Genomic DNA, 23,005 nt, shown 5'->3' with positions numbered 1-23,005 from the left:
ATGAAGAGCTACGGCTTATCCTGGAGAATGATTTCCCACCTTCCCTCTTCCGTAAAGTACAGAGCCAAGTGATTTTGTTCAAATCGCCCTGAGTAAGATACTCCTGGGATCTGAGGTGAACGGAGCCTGGACAGTTTCAGACTCAAAGGAAGAAAACGTTCTGTGTATTCAGAATAACCGGGGAGGGTGTTTGTGGGACCAGAGAAGGGGAACAGAGGGCACCAATGCAAACGTCTCAGTTTACAAAAATGCTTTAGCCAAGACCATTGTAATAAAGAGCTGAGCTAGTAAAGCTGAACCAAATCAACAGACCCCTTTTGCCTCATCCCCCTAATGAAAGTGGTCATGTAACTGTGCTACGATTAAGGAAGGCCCGTGAGTTAAATGCTTCGGAATATGTGAACAGACATAAATCAGCCAATTCCCAGCTTCGAAGGCAGCATTCTTGAACATCCATTAATCTGTGGTGGGCTCCTCTTGAAGTTCTCGGGCCCTCTGGGCTTCCCTATCTCTTAATTGAAGCAGTGTGCCTGGGAGAATTATTGCTTTCTTACATCAACGTTCCTTTCCAAAAGCGGATTGCAAAACAAATACAGGAGAAAGACGCTGGATTCAGTTTCCTGGCGGCAGCTTCCCTGAGTGCGTCTGAGGGATGCGCACGCCCGCGCGCTCAGTGCGAGGCAGGGCCGCCTCCGCTCATTGGGCCTCCTGGTTGTCGGTAAGCATAGATGTCGGGCTGTGTTTCCCCTTGACCTTGAGGTATGATGTAGTTGATGAAACCCAGGGCTGCAGATCAAGGCACGCTGGGATGAAGATATGCTCTGGGAAATGCAGCTCCGGCATCTTTAATGCTCCTCCTTTACTTTTATCCCAAGCTTCGCACTCCCAGGAGCTTAGGAGTTTGAAATCAGCCCAGTGGCTACAAGCACCTCCTTCTTCCTGATGTCAGATGGATGTCTTCCGGCCCATCAGCAGGAGGCTCTGATTTATGCTCCTGAACACATCCAGCAGAGGCTGCTGAGGCTGGAGCCTCGCCTGGCCTTTAGAATTAACTTGGAGGGAACGTGGGGTCTGGGGTGACGGCCCCCTCGTTTGGGTTCTGGAGTCCGGGGTGTGTGAGTGTCTGAGTAAGAAAACGGTTTTGCATATGGCAGCCTGCTAGTGCGCACATTTGGAAGGGATCAAGCCAAGGCTGTCTAAATCATTCAGGGGAGCAGCTGCATGAAGCATCTCATAAATCATAAGGCGAGAGCTTATGCAGAGGCTGCAGTGACTGTGTGGCCCCAGAAACCCACCTTGCAGAACAGAGTCACTCCAAGTGTCCAATTTCACCGAAAAATCACACGAAAGCTTTTGTAAAAACCAGGAGGGAGAAACGATTTAGTTATGCTGTGATTTACATTTATAGCGTTGGATGATATTTGACCAAGTCTTGCACATCAAAGATCAAAGTTCTCAATTTTTTAAAGTCATAATTCTTTGTTTCTCTCTGTTTCATTAACTCTTACAAAGCACGGTGTGACTGAATGCTTTACAAATATTAATCTTTCTAGCAAGCCTATGCTGCTTCCCAATATCTGTCATCTCCTGATCACAAATCAATGCTTATATTATTAAGAACATACAATATCTCCTATACACGTCAGCATTTCATATCGAATTGCTCAGTGATAGGTCCGGGTAGTCAGTGATAGAAATGAGATCTAACTAATGCCCTTCAGAATAATGGCTGTAAAATGAGACATGCTATATGATAAAAATTCTCAGTAATTTCCATAAGTCTAACAACTTCAGGTTTCAATGTTTTCTCAAATAACTTTATGGAATCGAACCAGATCCCCCCAAAAATTGTAAAATAGAAAAAAAGAGTCTTAGAAAGTACCATCCAGAGTTCACGCTGGCCTTCAGCACTAGGGGACAATGTCTTTAATCAACTCCTAGCTGCTTGTGACTGCTCCTTGGCTCTTCTGATTTCCCATTGGTCTCGAGCAGCTGCAGTGTGTGTGTTGGGGGTCGGGGGATTTAGTTACAGGCCAGCTGTGAAGTGGGGCACAACTGCTTTGAGAGACCCCACAGCACTGTGGATGGTGAGGGCCCATCTGCTCCACGTGAGCGGTGCTTTCTGGAGGCCCAGGGGCCTCACACTCAAGCCTCCTGCTTTTAGAATTCTTCAGGGTGAGCTGCTCAGTTGTGACCGTGGACATTCTTCCCAACTCTGTTCAGTGACGTGAAGCTGGTAGCTGATGTCTACCGTGGCGGGAGTATTTATACCATGGACACTGGTAGGTGCTACAGGAGAGGCCCAGGCTGCCACTCCCAGCACCCCACCAGGAAAGGGAGTCTTGAGCTCGAAGGATCTTTCCAACAACCAGGGGAACACAGTTGTTTAAAACAGAGCAAGACCATTGACACAAAAGGAAGTCATAGCACCCTAGTAAGATTGCAGGGTGGTTCCGAAACCCAGGGACTCTGGTGCCAAGATGGGATTTCAACAGATGCAGAGAGAGAGGATGGTCACCTCGTGCCTGGGAGAACAGCAGCAGGAAGAGGCAGGCTGGCAGACAGAACTGCTCACCTACCTGGACCGTACCCCAAAAGTTCATGGGTGGGAAACTTAACCCCTAAATTCATAGGTTAATGGCATTTGGAAGTGGGGCCTTTGGGAGGTCACTGGAATGAGATGAAGTCCAGAGGCCAAAGTCCCCTGATGGCATTAGAGGCTTTATAAGAAGAGGAAGAGAGCCCCAAGCTGGCACACCTGCCCCGTCTCGCCACATGCTGCCCTCCCCGCCGGGGCTCACCAGATGCCAGGCCAATGCCAGCCCTATGCTCTTGGCCTTCCTGGCCTCCAGAACCATCAGCCAAAAATTTTATATTCTTTTTTTAACCCCTTCATTTTTCCCCCACATTTCTTATTGGTGCGTTATAGTTGTATGCGTTGATGGAATCTGTTGTCGCATATTTGTACACGCACACGATGTAACAAGATAATTTGGCCAATACCACTCCCCAGTCCTCCCGCTCCCTCCCACCCCCACCTCTACTGATCTCCCTTTGATTTTTAGGAGATCCACCCCCACCTTGAAAACCTCTATTCTTTACAAATTACCCAGTCGGTGGTATTCAGTTTTACTCACAGAAAATGGACGAAGGCACATGCTCTCTTGTAACTCATGCCAAACAGAGGAAAGCATGGAAGGAACTGTGTAGCTTCCTGCGGCCGCAGAAAACATTACAATTGAGTGGCTCACAGCAACACAGACTTGCTCTAACTGAAACTAAGAGCTCTAATTCATTATCTCATAGTTCTGGAGGTCAGAAAGGGGCCTCGCTGGGCTACAGTCAAGGTGTTGGCAGGGCCGATTCCTTTCTGGAGGTTCTGGGGGACAATGTGTTTTCTTGTCTTTTCGGGCTTCTAGAGCTGCCTGCATTCTGTGGCTTGTGGCCCCTCCTCCATCTCCAGAGCCCTCCGTGGGCCATCGAGTCTCTGTCACCTTGCATCGCTTGGACTCCGCCTTGCTCTTCCACAGTTCCAGGGGCCTGTGACTCCCCTGGGCCCACCCTGCTGATCCTATCATACGATCAGCGGTTGGCACCTTCAGTCCATCGGCAACCCTTCACTGACTCTTGCCACCACACATTCCCACGGGTTCTGGGGATGAGGACGTGGATATCTTTGGTGGGAAATCATTTTGCTACTACAGCAACATGTGTCACCTGAGAAACAGCCTGGAAGTGACTCTAGGATGGCACCCATCCTTCCTGGACAGACCCAGTCAAAGCCACAACCCCAGCCTCTCCTCAGTGTCAGTCACAGCTATCCCCCAGGGACTGGGACCCCTTCTGTTCTGAATCCTGGAAACAGATTTTGCACGGTTCTGTCAACATAAGGACCTGATCAGGTGCTCCTTCTCCAAATGATACTCCGTCCAAACATCTTTAACTTAGGTCCTGAATTTTTGGCTTTTCTGTGACTTGTGCAGGGTACTCAGGTTCAAGTACAGCGTGCGGTGATCACACCTAACTTACATCACACAGAGCAGCTCTCTGGAATAGAAATTTATCCAGCTGGCCCTCCGTGGCAGGGGTTCTAAAGTCATAGATTCGACAAACTTCAGAAAAATAGTATTTGCAAACTCTCCGCCTCTGTATTCAACAAGAACAGACTTTCCCCCTTGTCTATCCCTGAAGCCACACAGCGTAACAACCATTTACATGGCATGTATATCATGTTAAGTATTCGAGTAACTTAGAAATGGTTTAAACTGCTCAGGCCGATGTGCTCGGGTTATATGCGAATACTGGCACCCCATGAAGGAACTTGAATACAGAGGGTTATGGTTTCCCAGGGGCCTCCTGGAACCAATCCCCCATGCCTAGGGACAACAGGGTCTGACTGTCAATGTTGCTGACCTGGGGAGACTGGAACACCAGCCTGTGTCCCCCTAGGCATCCTGCTTACCCTCAAGGAGAGGAGGTTCCCAGCCCGCCCCATCTTGAGCATCTCCACTAACTCCTCGGGCCTGGACTGTAACCAGCCTGGGGCAGGAAGGCCAGACTCAAGGAGCATGAGCTGTTAGGTCGTCAGACGCTTTCCCCTTCGGTAAGGACATTTCTTTAGAGTTTGGGGGATCAGAACTGAATCAATGTCTGTCTCTGGATAACATCATTCAAATGCGGGGCAATGGTGTCGGGGGAGAGCACGTGGACTTGAGGATCATCAGTTTCGCTGCTCTGGAATAGGTCCCGGAGGAGCCCACGTGGAGGCCTAGCCCAACGAACTCTCCAACCTCTTTTTGCCGAGCCCTGTCTGTCAAAGGGCTCCCCGCGGCATGTCTCCGCCATCCCCAATCTGAGGCCTCCCTGCCCTGCCTCTCAGCCTCCACGCAAGCCAGCATTTTCTAATAATCATTTCCTACATGAAATCAGCAAGGGGGAAAATTCCTCCTGAAGCACATGTCTGGATGATTACATTTCTCCCTGACAGGGAATTATCAGTGACGGCCCCGTGGCTCATAAGACCGTAGAGATTGTAACCCTCTGATTAATGGGGTAAGACAGATTGTTGATATTCGTGGAATTCAATATTCTAACCTCAGACCCATGTTTACAGCACATTGACTTACAACTTTGAAAAAAGGCCTGCTTTTCATGTTTGCTTATTAGGAGACAGCTCTAGAGCAAGCAAAGCAGGCCAACGTGCCCAGCCGGGTAGCCTGAACCAGAGCATGCATTTTACATAGTGATTTAGGATTTAAAACTCCAATAGGCTGCGATAGTTTTCCTGGGGTACCTGCAACCAGCCGAGATGAAACCCTTCAAAGTCCACGGTGATCAGCTTTCAAAACAACATACTGAAAAGTAGTTCTCATCCTAACAAGCCACAGAGAATGGAACCTGCACACCCCTGGCCACCATAGTTTGGCTCTGGTTTGACTTCTTTTTTGTTTGTTTGTTTTCAATGAGTGATTAAAACACAGAGCTCTTCATGACACCTGACTCCCCTGAAGAACGGTGACATTTCCCTCGGCCTTTTCTGCGGCACACAAGTTGACGGTCAGGCGGAAGTGACCACCTCCACTTCCGTCATCTTGTCATGGCTTTGAAACCATGCAGTGTTATTATTTGCCCGGTCTTGCAGAGGAGCTAGATGGAGAACAGAATGAATAACTTAGCCCAATTTACTCACAAAGCCGGGTTATTAGAATTCCCGGGCCAGTGGGCTCACCACAAAAGTACACTTCTTGACAGTGCCAGGAACGGGCCAAGTCTCCATCGCGTGATCTCTGTCTGCCCCGAGGTGGGAAAGAGGCCAGATGCAGTTTGTTTATGCCGAAGAGCGCAGAATGGAGGGGGGTCCTTGGAATATTTTAAGATAAGGGGGAAAGCATTCCTTTAGAGGTTATTGAACATTTCTTGTTAAAGCAAAACCAATGAAGAAATCATAAATCCAGAGTGACGCATGGGTTGGACGCTGTCCACCCTGGAGAACTGGTGGGACTTTACGCCAGGGAGGAGAGTGGACCCTTCTCCTCAGGAATTCTTTGGAAGTGATCTCAGTACATGTTTAGCACCAGGAAGTGGGAATAGCTTGGACTCCACCTGAAGGATGCCCCGGAAGCAGAATGGTTTGGTCTGTTTTCCTATTTCCCCTGGGGCTGCCTCTTTGCTGCAGCCAACTCCCTGCCTTAGGGTCCCTCCTGGTGACGCAGGTCTGCTTAAGAGGGCTTTCCATGCAGGCTCACCACCCCATGCAGAGCTCTAGTCCCGCAGACCTTCCTCTCCTCCAGCGCTACCCACCTTAGTCCTGTTCACAGGCTTTGTTTCCCCACAGGAAATGGACATGGAGGACTCATCAGAGTGTGAATCCACCAGTTCAATGTCATCCCTCAGAGATGAGGATAAAAATAACGGTATCTTCACTGCACTGTCATGAACCAAGGAACTTAAAGCACAGTAGTCCCTCAGGATTCACAGAGGATGGGCTCCAAGATCTCCTGAAGATACCAAAACCCACAGGTGCTGAAGGCCCTTGAATCAGTGGTGTAGGATTTGCAGAGCAATTATGTACATTCTCTTGTGTACTTTAAATCATCTCCTCTTTACCCGTAATGCCTAACATGACGTCAGCCGTGTGGACAGTTGCTATACTGTATTGTTTAGGGAACGATGACAAGAAAAAATGTCCATGTTCAGCAGAGACACAACTGTTCTCTGCAAACACTTTCAATCTGTGGTTGGTTGAATTCATGGATGCTGAGCCTCCATTATAGAGGGCCAACTGTACTGTGGAAGGAAGGCAAAGAACATGAAAAAACCATATCTCATTTCCCATATGCTGAATAGAATTTTGCAACAAAACAATAAGCTTGAAAATCAGTCCTTGTCAAGAGAAAGGCTGTCCTCAGGCCTTCTCTGTCTCCGTGGTATGCTAAGAGCCAGACTTGGAGGACTAAACCAAAGTGTTTTGTCCTCAGAAGGAAGGACAGCGCAGCATGGGCTCCTTCCAGCCCTGGAGGATTGTGGGACAAAGGCAGTCAAGGCAGGGGTAGCAGTGAGGGTGTGTCCTCATGCCCCGCTGCCTGAGGTCACGGGAGGGAAGTGCATCGCTAAGTTGAAGGGACGGCAGAAGACAGCGGGGCTGCTAGGTGGCTTCTCACCAGTGCATCGGTCCCCGAGAAATCCACATTTCTTTCATTCTCTTCTACCTTGCAGATAGGAACTCGTAAAGGAAAATCAGATAAGTTTTGGAAAAAATAAAGAAGTAATGTTTCCTGTACGTCTTAATTATAGTGAGAACGAATATTTTAATATTTTCAGCCCCACTACATCTCTCAGGCCTTTCTTGGGCCTCAGGACACAGCATAGTACCTTCAGATTGCATCTGCAGCGTAGCTTAGAGGAAGGGTCTGGCATCTCTGTCCCTCTGGGACTTACCCTTTCCCTGTGCTAACCACCAAGGGCCTTGCCATTCCAAAGGTAACTAGTATGAGCTTAGTGACCGATGGCTGCAAGTGTGATTCTGAAGATAGGAGAGGTGGCCCGGTGGACAAGAATGTTCTGTAACAGAACACAACCTGGTGTCCCAGTCAACTGGTGATTGTACAAAACAGAGAGGTCAATGTCTGGTGTAGGAAGTATGCATTCTAGGGTAGGAGTGGGGCGTGACCGAGGTCTCTGCCTTGCCAATGGTAATCATTTTAAAGACAAATATCTGTATGCAAACCCCACATAGAAATATGCACATTTACCAGAGAAGTCTGTAACAGAGCCATGTCCTTGAATTTTGAGGATTCTTCAATCACAGACAGATCTGCCTCAGGCTTTTTGTAAATAGTAATCTATCCAAACATCCAAGTCAAGTCGAGTTATTTATCCAAAATAAATAACTTAGTTACCAATGAAGGAGGATATCAGAGGTAAACATAGAGAAACTTTTAACTGAAGAAATCAATCAGAAACAAAGAAGAATTGAAAGAATCATGCACCATGACCAGGTAAGATTCACCTGAGATACAAGAATGGCTCAACATACAAAAACCAATGTATTAATGTCACGAGCACATCAACAGGATGAAGACTAAATACAACACAATAGTTTCAATTGATGCAGAAAAATGACAATTTCAATAGCCTTTCATGATGAATATTCTCAAGAAATTTAGAAGGAAATTATCTCAATATAATAAAGTCCATATACAAAAGCCTACAGTTAATAAAAATCCAACAGTGAAACGCTGAACACTTTTCCTCCAAGAGTGGGAATAAGACAAGGATGTCTACCCCCGCCACTCCTATTTAACATAACACCAGAAGTCCTGGCGAGATCAATTAGGAAAAGCAAAGCAGGCACTTTAATTTTCATATATTTGGCATGATTTTAAAAGTAGATAAGCATTAAGTATAAATAAAGTGTCTTCATGAAAACAAAATGTAGCTGTAGATGAGAACAAACATCCAAATTATGAAGAAGTAAAATGACCTGTTTTTACATGAAATTATATTATTGAATGTTTCAAAAAAAAAAAAAAACTTGAAGTCTCCACACACACACAAAAATTGTTAGACCTAATAAACTAATTCAGTAATGTTTCAGGATATAAAATCAATATACAAAAATCAGTTGTATTTCTAATCACCACCAAAAAAACAATCCCAAAAGAAATTAAGAAAATAACTCATTTACAATAACATCAAAAGGAATAAAATACTTGGGAATATACTTAACAAAGAGGTGAAAGATGTATACTCAGAACTACAAAACATTGATGAAATAAAGAAAACAAATGGAAAGACACCCAATGTTCATGGACTAGAAGATTTAATGTTGCTAAAATGTCTTTATTTTCCAAAGGAATTTACACATTCAATGTAATCCCTATCAAAATCCCAAAAGATTTTTCACCAAAATGTTGAAAACATCCTAAAATGTATATGAAAGGACCATGGATAGTCAAAACAATCTTAAGAAGAATACGGTTGGAGGCATCACAGTTCTTGATTTCAAAATATATTACAAAGCTTCAATAGTTAAAACAGTATGGTACTGGAATAAATACAGCCATAAAGACCAAAAGAACTGAATAGAAGCCTAGAAATAAACTCACAGATGTGCCATCAACTGCTCTTTAATAAGGATGTGAAGAATGAACCCTGGGGACAGTCTCTTCAACAAGGGCTCAAGGAAGACTGGAATTCACATTCAAAAGAATGAAAATGGACTCTCATATCACACACAAAAATCAAGTCAAAATGAGTAAAGACTTAAACCTAAAACCTGAAACTCCTAGAAAAAAGCACTAGATAAGAACTTCATAATATTAGTCTCAGTGATGATTTCTTGAATATAAGACCAAAAGCATAAGAAACAAAAGAAAGATTGACAAAAGATATTATACCAAACTACAAAGCTCCTGCACAGACAAAGAGTAACCTACGGAGTGAAGAGCCAACCATGGAAGGGGAGAAAATTTGCAAGTCACATCTGATACGGGTTAATATTCAAAATATATGAGGAACTCCTTCAACCCAATAGCAAAAAACCAAGAAACAAACAAATGAAAATAAAACAAAACACACACACACACACACACACACACACACACACATGCAAATAACCTGATTTTGAAAAAGGAAAAAAAGACTTGAATAGACATTTCTCCAAAAAAGACACACAAGTGGTATAGAAAAATGAGCAGCATCACTAACAATCAGGAAATTGCAAGTCAAAACCGCAATGAGCTCTCATCTCAAACCTACTAATATGACTTTGTCAAAAAAGAGAGTATTGGCAAGGATATGGAGAAATGCAGTCCTTGCTCACCATTGGTGGGAGGTTAAATGGTGCCACAGCTATGGGAAATAGTGTGACGTCTCCTCAGAAACGACAAGTTGAAATACTGTATAATCCAACAACCCCACTTCCAGGTATTTACCCTGAAGAACCGACTCAGAATCTGGATGTTACCACTGCCCTGTTCAATACAGTGTTATTCACAAGAGTCAAGGTGTGGAAATAACCTGGATGTGCGCTGACAGATGCATGGAAAAAGAAAATGTGGTCCACACATATGACAGAATAGTATACAGCCTGGAAAAGGCACCCTGTGACATGGAACAACAGGGATGAATCTGCAGTATGTCACACTAAGTGAATAAGCCATCACAGAAAGACAAATGTGTCAAGCTTCCACCTGCACGAGGATTTAAAACAAATTTGCTTTCCGTCAAATTGACGGAAGCAGAGAGTAGAAGGCTGGTTTCCAGAGCTGGGGGAGGGAGCTACAGAGTGGCTGCACGTGAAGTCCCAGCTGGGCAAGATGACTGTCCAGAGACCTGCGGAACAGCATGGTGCCCATGGTGAAGGCACCGCTTTGTTTATAACAGACTGATACCTACCTATCGTAAGAGGCCCCACAAAAAGAAAGCAAAGGCGCGACAGGGAAGGGAAAGAACACCCCCAAATCAGTGGTCGGCAGGGCGGGAGCTTCACGGCCTGAGACGGTCTAGGAGACCTGCTGAACCGGGGAGCTCGGTCACCAGCTCCTCTCACTCACCAGAGGCTGTGCTGAGCTCTTCCGCGCTGGTACCCCAGGCGTCACCACCAGCCACCTGAGGCTTTCACCGAGGGATGAGGCCCGTGCACGGAAGGGAGGCAGCCCGTCCCCCAACTCAAGTCCGTTGGATCCGAAGGCTGCAGCTCTCACGACACCCACAGCCAGGGGGCCACGGGACCCCAAGAAGAGGACCTCGAGCCGGTGGAACCAGACCCGGGAGAGACTGCGGCCTCTGCAGGCAAGTCTCCTGCCTGCTTCTGTCGCCGAGTCGACTTCTGACCCAGGTCACCTCGACTCCGCGTGAACCTGGGACGTTTGGAAGATTCCCGCAACTCTGACCTAGGTCAGTTTAGCCAGAGAGTAGGAAGGACGCGTTTCCTAGTCGAGGACCCCAGAGGAGCAAACAGGTCCCTCTGCTCGGAGCACCGCACTCGGCAGGACAGAAAGTCCCCTGAGCCTGCTGTAGTGAAGCCACCACCTGCCAGTGCACCAGGGCCACACGCGGCCTCGGGAAGTGAAATCATGAGGCTGGTCACCAGAGAGCGCAGCCCCTGTCCAGTGCCCTTGGAGGGTCAGGGTGATTTGGAGCTGATATCCACAGGTGACTGTCTGGGGGTTAGACTGGATACGCAGGGTGGGAAAGGATCCAAGGGAAACTTCCTGGAGTCCATTACCCTAGAGAAGTACAGCCAAAACCACATCCGCTGGGCAAGGAGTGTCCCTGAGGAGGGGTGCACTCACACACTCACACACACACTCACACACACATTCACACACACACTCACTCACACTCACACTCACACACACTCTCACACACTCACACACTCACACACTCACACACTCTCACACACACTCTCACACACTCACACACTCACACTCACACACACTCACTCACACTCACACTCACACACACTCACACTCACTCACACACACTCACTCTCACTCACACTCACACTCACACACACACTCTCACACTCACACTCACACTCACACACACTCACACTCACTCACACACACACTCACACTCACTCTCACTCACACTCACACTCACACACACTCTCACTCTCACACACACTCTCACACTCACACTTACACACTCACACACACACTCACACACTCACACACTCTCACGCACTCACACACACTCACACACTCAACACAAACTCACACACTCACACACTCACACTCACACATTCACACACACACTCACACACACACTCACTCATACACTCACACACTCACACACACTCACACACACACTCACACACACTCACTTTCACACACACACACTCACACATACACACACACTTACACACCAGCCCACAGAATACCCAGGGACCACTGGCTGTGTGTCCACGTTCGCAGTCTCAGAAGCTTCCAGCGAAGCTAAAAACGATAGGGGTGCAGACATCTTTGGCGATGGCCCCACACCCACGCGGACCAGACTTCCCTCAGGAAAGAGCAAGTGCCGGCAGCCGGTGAGCCGGCTTTCCAGATGGCCTGGGAAAGTTCCCCACAGCCAGCCCCAGAGGCTCCGCACTGTGGTTTTGTGGAGCATCGGAATCGCAGGAACGCTGGGAAAACGGCCGGCCCTGGTGCGCGCTGCCTGTTTGCTTACAGCTTGATGAGACTACATCGCTGATACGTTCTGTTTAGAAGTGTAACAGTGCAGCCCCCCGGGGGAGGCGGGAGTCCAACTCTGTCCTCCATGGGACAGATTCTGGCCCAGACCGTGGGCCCCTCAGCCCTGGCCTCCTCTGGTGGCCTCCTCTCCGCCTGCGTTTTCCAGTGATCTCTGGCAAAGCCTTGGTGGTGATAGACTGGTATCTTGGAGATTCCAAATACTAGAAAGCAACACTCCCAGAGGCAGGCAGAGTGCAGTGTATTCTAGAAGAGCGATCCTCCTAGGGTCCCCGAGGGGATGGGTGGCAGGTATTCACCTCTTGTTCATTTCACAAACAGCTGTGGGGGCTCCAAGGATGGACAGGGTGACTTGCTGGCGGGGGTCTGCAGTGTTGGAATGCCCAATGACGAAGGAACAATTCTCAAATCTCGAGTTTGGCAAATTACCTTGGTGGCTGTGGTTTGGGGCATCTCTAGAATTGGAGGGGATGACGGCGAAAGGCGTTGGTTTAGCAGACACCCTGCAGGCCTCTCAGTGCTGTGCAGGTAAGGGCAGAGGAGATCAGCGGTCACTGAGTGCCTCCTTGATGAAGAAATACATAACTCTGCCCTCCAGGCACTTAAAAATATAGCTGGGGGGTGAGACAGGTGCAGGTCTGTACTGCCGGCTTCATTGTTATGCTGTGGTTCAAAACAGAACATCAGCTCTGATTTCAGAATCTCAGCTGTGTGACTTTGGGCAAGTTTCTTAACCCCTCTGTGCCTCACTTTCCCATGGTGTGAATGTTGTGAGGAATGAGTGGGTGAAACACTCAGAACGCAGAAGGACTAATTCCACGAGGGACTTTCTGCATGTGGCATTTATACAGCGCCGGGCCCCTCCTCCACCTCCCAGAAATGCCCAAGCGAGAGGCATTCGGGCTCAGGGTGGGGAAGGTCCAGGAGAAGGCTTCCTTCCAGCGGACACCAGTTTCCAAGAGGAGGTATGCGGTTTAGAAAATACGGAGGTCCTTTCCAGTTCAGTAGGACTTTTTGTTTTGTTTTGTTTTGTGATAAGGCTTTAAGTTTAATTTACTTCTTAGGTCAGTAAAAACTAGTTCAGCCAAAACCAAGGTTGATTTTGGGGGGCTCGGGCATGAGTGTCGAGCCATCTCCAGGAGGTCCAAGTGAGAGCCCTCAGCAGAGCGTCCAGCCAACACCTTAGGACCCTCAGTCCTGGGCCAAGACAGATCCGCCTTGGCTGGGAATGCACCCCAGGTCCCCAGTGCCCCGCGTTGGCCCACTGGACGCAGCCCCAGCTCCATCTCACAAGGGACGCCTTACAGGGAGGTCAGGGATTCAGGAAGACCCCGAGTCCGTTAGGGCGGCCGCTGGAGCCGTTCCTCCTATTTTGCTTCATTTTATTTTTAAAGCGGCGCTGGGTGCTTTGCTGCTGAGAAAAGCAACTCCAGGTCTCCATATCTTTTTTATTACTTGGGGGAACTTTTCTCTGCAGCACGTGTGGGAGTGACCTTCTAGCCTGCCTGCCTTTGGCTCCTGCCAGCAGGCGGCTTACGGGACACCTCATGACTCAGTGCCAGCTCCAAAGAACGTAATCAGTTGCAACTGTTCCTGGGTGGGTGACGGATGGAGGCAGGAACTCTATCGCCGCTCCCATTTTTCACTGTTAGCAAACTGTGGAAATCTCACATGAGACAGCCTCTTTCTCTGCTTCCTCCCGCCCTCAACAGTCCTTTAAAAAAATGATTAAAATACCAACCCAGAAGGATGGCTTGTCTGCAGCCAGGAACAGGGGCTGGCAGGCAGGGCCGGACGCTCCTCTCGGGCGGGGGACGGACTTGCCTGGCCGGAGTTGCTCTGTCTCCGCGACCTCCAACAGCCACTGAGAACGTTGCTTCGTTTTTTTCCCCTTTGCATGCGAACCTCTGTGCCCCTGTTGTGGCCCTACAGTTGTGGGGTCGCGCCCGAGCACCTGAGGTCTTCCGAGGGACTCTTCAGACAGAGCACCCAGCCCCACACCAGGAACCAAAGATGCTCCAGGGCAGGCCCTGGCGGGCTGAGGAGGGAGGACAGAAACCAAACCAGCAGGTAGACAACCGTGCGGCCCGCAGAGATGGGCCAGGACCAAGTCCACGGGCCAGCGTGGGAGGCCAGGCACAGAGAACGGGGGCCTGCATGGGCTTCTCTCAGGGGTCCTCCTTGCTCCAGAGAGGCCCAGGCACAGCCGGCAAGGCCGTCAGCCCCGGGCGAGTTTCCTCAGGGCCGTCGGAACAAAGCATCCCAAACAGGGAGGCTTAAGCAAGGAACCCCGTTGCCTCGTGGCTATGGAGGTCAGACATGGGCACCATGGCAAGAGCAGGGCTGGGTCCTTCTGGAGGCTAGGAGAGTCCGTCTGCGCCTCTCTCCCACCTTCTGGAGGCTGCCCACGCCCTTGCCGATCCTTGGCCCTGGCTGGGGGCTACATCACTCCGCGCTCACACAGCCTTCGCCCAGGTTTCCAGAACCTCCTTCAAGGGACACCGCTCACAGAGCGGGGTGACCTCTACTACAGTGTGACCTGGCCTTAACCAATTACATCTCCAAAGACCCTCCTGGCCGCATTCCGAGCGGCAGGGTGGGCATGAATACTCAACTGACCGTACTCTGCAGGGACGCGGCTGTGGCGTGGCTGCCTCTGGAAATGGGCAGGAGGGTCTGGGGGAGGTGCCAGTCAAATGGAGTGGCGCAGGGACCTCTGGACAGGTCAGCAAGAGTTGGCAGGGACCAGGACCAAGACCTGCAGCACAGAGCCAAGAGGGAGGTGGGCGCAGGTGACCGCGTGCTGGAGAGCAGTGGGAACCGGGCCATCTGTGCCAGCAGGGCAGCACTGGGGCACGCCCTGGGCCACAGATGCCAAGAGCCCAGCTTCCCAGATGCCACTGAGAAGCCCCAGCAGTGCCCTGGGTCAGGCACCTACTGCCCTCCTGACCCACCGCAAACCCACAACCCCTATCCGTGCCTGCCCTCGGGTTTCTGAGGTGAAGCTGGAGAAGTTTCTCCCCAGTTCCATGCAGCGAAGACAAAGTGCTCCCACCCTGGGGGTCCAGGGAGAGGCTGAGCTGGTGTGTTGTCACGGCAGTGGCCAGCCTGGCGAGCGAAGGCAGCCTAGCGAGCCCCAGCTCTCTCAGGGTCCCTCGTGAGCACCTGGCACATGTTCAAAAGAAAACCCATTTTAATTCACTGACATTTAAATACAGCCTGGGACATGCGGGCGCTTTGGGGGCATTTAGGAAAGCGATTCCTTCAAATGAGCCAAACACAAGGCAGTCACTGTCCCCGAAGGCAGCTCTCCACGACCCCCACTCGGCCACTCTTTCCAGCATTTAATAAATGTCTATTTCACACCATGGAAGTGCCAGGCTGAGCGGCGGGTGCTGGGGGCAGAGGGTGAGCGCAGCAGCGGATGTCTTGGTGGCAGCTGGCCCTCTGGGGCCGGGAGGGCCACGCTAGCGGGTCTGCAGGTGCGCAGGGTCCAGAGCATCACCGCGCCCAAGAGGCAAACCCAGCCTCCAATCAAGCCTCGGCCCCCCGCCTCCCATGCACCTGGTCCCCGGATGGAGGCAGACAGCTCTCATGGTGCCGCGGGCGCCCACGCTCCCCAGGTTGGACGCAGGAAGGAGAGGCGGGGAGGGGTCTCCAAGGAGTGAAGACCTGTGGATGAGGACGTTCTCCAAAGTCCTCCAAGTCCCTCAGCTGGGCATGCCATGTGGCTCCTGGGCCCTGGAGAGGAGCAGGGCTGGTGACCGAGGCTTTCTGACTGCGGCTCCCGGAGGCTGCAGGCCTTGGGCTGCCTGAGCCCCAGCAGCATCTCCGCCCTGCCTCCTCTCTCTGGGAGGTGTTTGAGAGGAGCTCTGTTCTCTGGAGAAGGCAAGTGAAGGGACAATGACGCCCGGGCCTCTGGGGGTGTCCTGAGGCAGCCACACCTGCCAGGCTGGGGCTCCCTGGCCCGGAGGCCGCTCGCCTTACCTGGGAGCCACTGTTACTTCTCATCAATTTACTTTTCAACACCAAATCCGTCTTTCTCAATTTACAGCCTTGTCTTCCATGTCCAGCACTCTTGGCTTCCACGAGGATTCTCAGTAGCTGAGGGGGTGAGTGTAATTCATACCTGAAGGGCTATAAAATTCTGCTTGAAGCAAATAGCCCTCTCTTCCCGTCTCCATTTCTGTTCATGCTGACAGAAATTGGCAGATGAACACTTTAGAAAACAAAAACAGAAGTTAACCCTCTGGCTGCCATGACCCTCGTGACGAGAGCTCGTCCTGAGCCGCCCTGTCGGGTGGGATTCAGAGGAGGGGAAGAGAAGCACAGCCCAGGTTTGCTCGCAGTCCAGCTGGGCGCCAGACATACTGAAAAGCCATCATCTGAGCTGCCTATCAACGGGAACACGCCCAGGACATCGTGGAGCCCACTGGAGGGGTAGCTGGTGCAGTCTGGGGCCACCATAGTCAGGGAAGTCTGGTCTTTACAGAGAGGAGCAGTCTTTGCCCCTCCGATGAGTCAGCTTGGAAGGGGGTTCCTCATGGCCCCCAGATCATTCTGGAGAATCTCATAGCTCTTCCATGAATGGACTCCCAGCACCCACCGACCAATCCCACGTAGCCCGAGGCCTCCAGCGCCAATGAGGTGGGCCTACCTCCATCAGGTGGGCAGGGGTAAAGTGGGGGATACTGAGGTTTGGGCGAGGAAACCCTCCAGGGATGCCCTCTGGCAGAGACCAGACCTGGGCCCCAGCCCTGGAGAAGACACAGAAGATCCTGGCTCCCCAACCACAGCTGCTCTTGCAGGAGGGAACCAACAAGCCGCCGCTGCTGCTGCACTGTTCCAGAAGGTTCCTTTCCAGAGTCCACTGGGCCACTCCGCCAGCAGGAACTTGGTGGCTCTCCAATGCTGCTCCAGGGCTGGGTGGACAGCCTGGGCTCGGCCCCTGCTTCCCCGGAGCTGCTGTCTAGAGACTCATCACATCTATGCACAGGGAACACGAAGACACATCTCCCCAAGTGCCGAGTGCGAGGCCGAGGACGAGGCCCATGTGCCCAGGAGGGTGTGACCTGCTAGGGATGTGGGATGCTTGCTGGAGGGGATGAAGCAAGAGGAGACCCTCACCAGGTAAAGGGGAGGGGAGACCGTGCCCAGCAGAGGAAGCAGCATATGCAGAGAGCATGGGCGGGGGCGGGGGTGCCCTGACAGGGACTGCAGAAAGACCGGGGCACCAGAGCTCAGGGGGCAGGGGAGCCAGCTCGGCAGGCCTGCAAGCTCACCCAAGGCAGCTGCAGCCCTGCTGTTCCCAACAGTTTGGGGAAGCCACAGGGGGTTCAGAAACGGCAGTGCCTGGTCAGGTACCCTCCCCACTCTATCACCATTTATAACTCATGGAGGCCACAGTCTGTGGAAAAGAAGGCTGTGGCTGAGTGACCCCCAGGATGTGTGGCCACCAGCTGCAGAGACAGGGCTCCACCTGGGACCTTGCAGCCAGCCCCGCCCACTCCTCAATCTGCTGCAAGCCGCCATGTCACTGCCTTGCCTGGGAGACCTGCTCCCTGGAGTTGAGGGCTCATTAGCGTCAGAGGTTTGGCATGGGGACCCTCTCCTTTAACTCTGCTCTCCCACAGTCGATCATCACGCGGGGACCAGCCACGCCCCTCCACATGTTTCTGATTCTCTTAATGGGCTGAGCTCACCCAGTGACTGACAGGCTCAGGAAAGTGCCTTGGGAAAGTTCACTGGGCCTCCACACACCACCATTTTTAAATCTTTTCTTTTTTTTAATAAAATTCTTTTTCTAGTTCTTTGAAAACATTCACGTACTCTATATTATTCAAATGCACTTTCAGTAGGTAAGATCTATATACCTGATGAGATTTAAAAGACTTAAATGGGCATATAGTAAAAAATAACCCTCATCCCAGTGACCTAGTTCTCCTCCCTGAAGATGACCATTGCCAACCAGCTGCTTACTGACATTCTAGCATGGGTACCAAGAGCTCACCATAACCCACCAAATCTATGATGCTTCGAAACACAAGTTTTGCTTTAAAGTCAATGTCTGGAATATTCTAACTTGCAAACCACTCATTTGCATTTGGCACACCAACAGCACCATTGCCATTTGGGACAGGAGCCTTCTTTGTTGTGGGGACTGCTCTGGGTATTGCAGTATATTGACCAGCATCCCTGACCCTTCCCCTAGATGCCACGGCCAACACTGCCTTCACTCAGTTCTGACAATCAAAAATGTCTCCAGCTCTTGCTGAATGTCCTGGGGTGGGGGGTGAGGGAGAAGCAAAATCACCTCCAGATGAGAACCACTGATTTATTGTGGTTATTTATAATGCGGCCTTCATCTCATTAGTAAAAGGATTTGGCATACTTACAAAGATCCCAAACTCCAATAAAATGTAAAAGAAATGTCTGGCTATAAGTTGAAAATTATTGAAGGTTGGTGATGGATACATGGGTGTTCACTACCCTACATTTACTAGTCTCGCGAACATTTGAATATTTTTTTAAAAATCAAAGGCAAGTGTTTACATCATCTTTGAATTTTTTCATAATAAAAAACGGAAAGTGCTTGTGTTGAAAGTTGGACAGAGGGGAGGAAAGAAGGCAGGAACTGAGAGTGAACAGAAAGTTACCTCTCTGAAGACTGTGCACATTTTTGCTCAGATAGATTTGAATCTGAGATTCCTTCAGTTGACCCCAAGGCAGAACAGGATTGGTTAGACGCATCACAGGGTCTAGTTATAAAAAATAAGCCAACTGCTCAGAATGAGCCCAGCTCTTCCCAGCCACAACCCCTGGGGCAGATGTTATGAGGCAATTGCCCTGAAGAACAGAATCAGCAGAGGTGGTGGTGTTTTGTTGTTGATTTGTTACTAGGAATTGTACCCAGGAGCTCTTAATCACTGAGCCACACCTCCAGCTCTTTTTAATATTTTTTTTATTGTGATACAAGGGTCTTCCTGAGTTTCTTAAGGCCTCACTAAGTTGCTGAGGCTGGATTTGAACCTGAGATCCTCTTGCCTCAGCCCCCCGAGCCACAGGGATTGTATGTGTGCGCCTCCTCGACCTGGCTAGCATAGGTGTTTTGAGGCACTTGGCTTTCCAGCATGTTCCTGGAAATGCTGAATCCGATTCTGGGGTGGGACCTGAGGACTGACTGTCTTAACCAGTACTCTTTGGCAGTAGGTCAGTAAGATAAGACCAGCATGCAATTCCATAGAAGTAATTCTGCAAGGAGTGAGAATAATGCACCCTCACATGCAGGTCTCTGAGGAGTTGGTTTAATCCAAGAATAAACTTCAGAGGAGCTGGACTGGATGACCTCAGAAGTATCATTTCTCTCCACGCTTTTAACAAGTCCCAGGTTACAGCCTCTGTTTCCTGAAGGCAGCTGCTCAGGGAACTCCACCTCAGCCCAGCCCCGCTGGCTCTCGTTCTTGCAGCTGGAGGGAGGCCCAAAATCCTGTTGGAAAAGCTGACCATCCTCAGAAAGATCACATGTCCAAAACTAGGCCAAGGTGCCCCCTGGTCCCCTTTCTCCATCTACTCTCTCAACACAGCCTCTGGAATTTCCTATCAGAAGCACATGTGGCATTTAATTCAAGGCTATGATCATTTTAGTTGGAGGGAAAAAGCATTAAACTGCTCCCTGAAATTAAAAAATATAATGGTAAAGTACCAACAGGCCCCCAATGTTAATAAACAAAACTTCCTGTCGAGATATACATAGTCAAATACAGAGTGGCGGCAGATCAGAACATATTTCAAAAGACATCATTTGGCGTATATTTTCCAACTATTTCTAGGAGAAAGAAATGAGCCTCGAATGGTTCAAATGCTTGCAGACTTGGGCAACTTGAGAGAAATGTGGGCACGGAGAGCACCTCTACTCCAGGAAATGCAATCTCTGCATACCATGGGTGATGGACGGAGCATGTTTGAAGGTTCTTTGATCTTCTAGAGGGATCAGGGGCGCCCTTGGCTCCCAAAATATTGCAAGTTCTCTTGGTCCCTGGGTATGATACCTAATTTGCATCAGGGATGATCTGCAACCATCAGCTCCAGAGATCCTTGGGGACTAGACACTGAAGGCTCCTTACATAAACCAAGAACGGAGTCCCTGCATCCACACAGATCTTCGCCTCTGCAATTCAGCCTTCAAATCCAAGGCTCTTTAAATATATGGCATTTGGATCTCCATTTGTTAAAAATCAATTCTTAAGCCTCCAAAATCTGAGTAACTCCTGCCTCTCTGGTGTAAGGAGAGAAAGTGCAAAAGAGAGTGTAATGGAAAGGCAAGAGTCCCTGCCTCCCTCCTTCCTCTCTCTCCGTGGGTTTCAGAAATGCCTTGATCCCCCAGGGTCCCCTGCACTGCTTCAAGGCTGCAGAGTCATTTATTTTTCAATTACCAAGAGCGATGCAGTCTTTTGCTTAGTATCCACAAACACTGCAGCACAGCCTGATAGTTACAATCTCTCCAGCAAGCTCAAGGCAATTGACACCGGCTGCGGTAGCCAGGATTAATAGCAGAGCGCATTGTGGTTTTGTTATTAAGTTACTTTCGGCAATTAGTAAATTTATTGTCCTAATTGTTTTCACATGACTGCTCGGCGTACATGCTTTACTTGTTTTACTTCCCGATGTCCTTACAGTCTGGCTGCTGTCATCGTATTTCAGTGTGATTGCTGCCCATCTCTCCAAACTGTCCAACCCCATCAAAAGCTGATTTGCAGTCGGGTCAGAGGAAGGAGGAGTGAGAGTTCATTCCAAAGTCCGTGGCATGTTTGGTGAAAACACAGAGAAATTTCGGTTTTGGCCCAGTGGGCGCCTGAGAGTGCGCTTGGGGGAGGGGCTAGCTGCCTGTGGTTAGTGCCAGGAACTCCACATCCCCCCAACCTCAAATTTGCTGTTCCTTTCCAAATCCCAGCTCCAGCCCCTCCTCATCCTCCTGTGGAAGCAGCTGGGAGTGGGGTGGCCTCTGAGGCTGTGGAAATGAACAAGGGTTCTAGGGCACCCAAGTCCCGCAGCTCTCCTGCAGGGTGGATGGGCTCCAGGTGCCGAGTCTCGGCTACCCACCCCCACCCTGGTTCTGACCCAGCGGCCTGGATCCCTGGGACGCCCTCAGTCAGGGAAAGGCTGCTGTCTTAGACGCCTGCCTTGGAGAGAGGGGTGCATGGCCGCAGGGCGGAGACCTGACCGGGTGTGATGCGACCCTGCTATCTCCCCCTGGTTCCAGAACCTGCCAACACTCTGGTAACAGAAACCTGGGTCGAGGGAGCCAGGAGCCCGTGTGACTCCTGTGTTCTCAGGTGTCACCCACGGTCTCCCCAAATTGAAACCTAGCTGCTAGCATTCCAACCAGAGCAGGTGACACAGACCCCAGCTGCAGGTTGGGGGACCCCTGGGTGACTCAGTTTCCTCTCCTAGTAAACAGTCCCTACAATCATGCTGTCTCTCTCCCACTTTGGGAATCAACTAGAAATTCAGGTGAACTAGGAGAAAGGCCACAGAACGGGTGCCCCCTGCTTTTCACGGTGTACTTTCTGGAATACTAGCTTATTTTCAGCCTTACATTTGGAAGGGGGAGGAATAAATATCTATAAATTACAGAGCAGCATTTCACAGCGGGTCTCGAAGCTGGATGCTGGGTTCAGGTCCCAACACGACCATTCTTTGTTCAGTCGAGGGACCCACTGGTTCAGTGAACTCTCATAAAGCAGGCACAAGAAGATCCGTGTCATTGGTGGTCGTGACAATCATGTGAAGCGGAAGTGCTAAGGCGTTGATCACAGTCCCTGGAGCAATAAGCACCTGATCAGTGTTGCTGTCAAATAATGACATGAACGTTGGCTTACAGGAAGAATCTGAGACCCGCTGGGCAGAAAGTCCCTCCTGGGCATCTTGAACCCGGCTCCCACCCCCAGTACTCTCTTGCCCTTCCCTGGGCCCTACCCCATGGCCTTGCACACACCATATCATTTCTTTCTTTCTTTGTCTCCAGGGACTCAAATGGGGTTCCATGAGAACACGGACCTGTTCGCAGATGCATTCCTCGCTGTCCCCCTTACTAGTGCTGGCACATAGTAAGTGCTTAATAAATATCATTTGGAAAAAATGAAGGGGAAAAAAATCAGAGAACGGGGAAGTAGCAGCTGGTTGTTTTCTGATTGCTTAGGTTTGGAAATTGGGGCTCCCTCCGCTGCGCCCCGGGGGGCAGCCCCTACAGCAGCAGCTGGATCCTTGGCTCTCCCTGGGGCTGTGGGGAGGGAGGGAGGGCATTGGAATCTGCGGAGCCCTGCGGTCAGGCGACAGGAGCGCCCGCCCCTCCAGGTTGTGCTAATTAATCCTGGTTTATGCGCACGCATTGGAACCTGAAATTGACTATGCAAATGTGTACCCGGCAAGAAAGCAATGCGTTTCGCGCGTGCTGGCCCTGGTGTCCTTTCTGAAAAGAGCAGTATTCCCAGGGCAGGGGCGGGAGCAGGGGCAGGACAGGTGCAGACGCGGGAGGGACCGGAACCCACAGCGGTAATTCCACTCCGCGCGTCAATTATTCATCCCGCGCTGCGCACCTTCAGGTCGCTGGCTCTGCATGGCCACCTGCGCGCCACCGCGGCCCCCAGCAACCCGGGAACCTCCTGGGGGACTTGTCGGTCACGCTGGGGTCTAATCTAGGAGAGTCACGTGGCTGGCTCCCAGGAGGGGAAGGCGGCTGTGCCCTAACCACAGGCCCGGAGCAGCTATGAGGTGGTGCGAAGCCGCCCAGGAGGGGTGAGTGCCCAGCC

At 50.4% G+C, this 23,005-nt stretch overlaps 1 protein-coding gene across 2 annotated transcripts in view; it reads left to right on the top strand.

Moving 5' to 3' along the window:
• Positions 1-23,005, top strand: part of Cldn14 (claudin 14) — a 96,966-nt gene that overhangs the window by 7,219 nt on the left and 66,742 nt on the right. Inside the window, exon 2 of one of the 2 annotated variants that reach the window (XM_047564874.1) lies at positions 22,222-22,303. The exons of the other annotated variant lie outside the window; for it this stretch is intronic. The gene's annotated coding sequence lies outside the window, so the exon portion shown is untranslated. The remainder of the gene's footprint in view (positions 1-22,221; positions 22,304-23,005) is intronic. 2 annotated transcript variants of the gene reach the window in all.

Source organism: Sciurus carolinensis, chromosome 9 (assembly GCF_902686445.1).
Source record: "Sciurus carolinensis chromosome 9, mSciCar1.2, whole genome shotgun sequence".
In the NCBI taxonomy this organism is placed as follows: Eukaryota; Metazoa; Chordata; class Mammalia; order Rodentia; family Sciuridae; genus Sciurus; species Sciurus carolinensis.
Note: the sequence above shows the minus strand (reverse complement) of the source record. Positions and strands in the feature narration are given on the sequence as shown.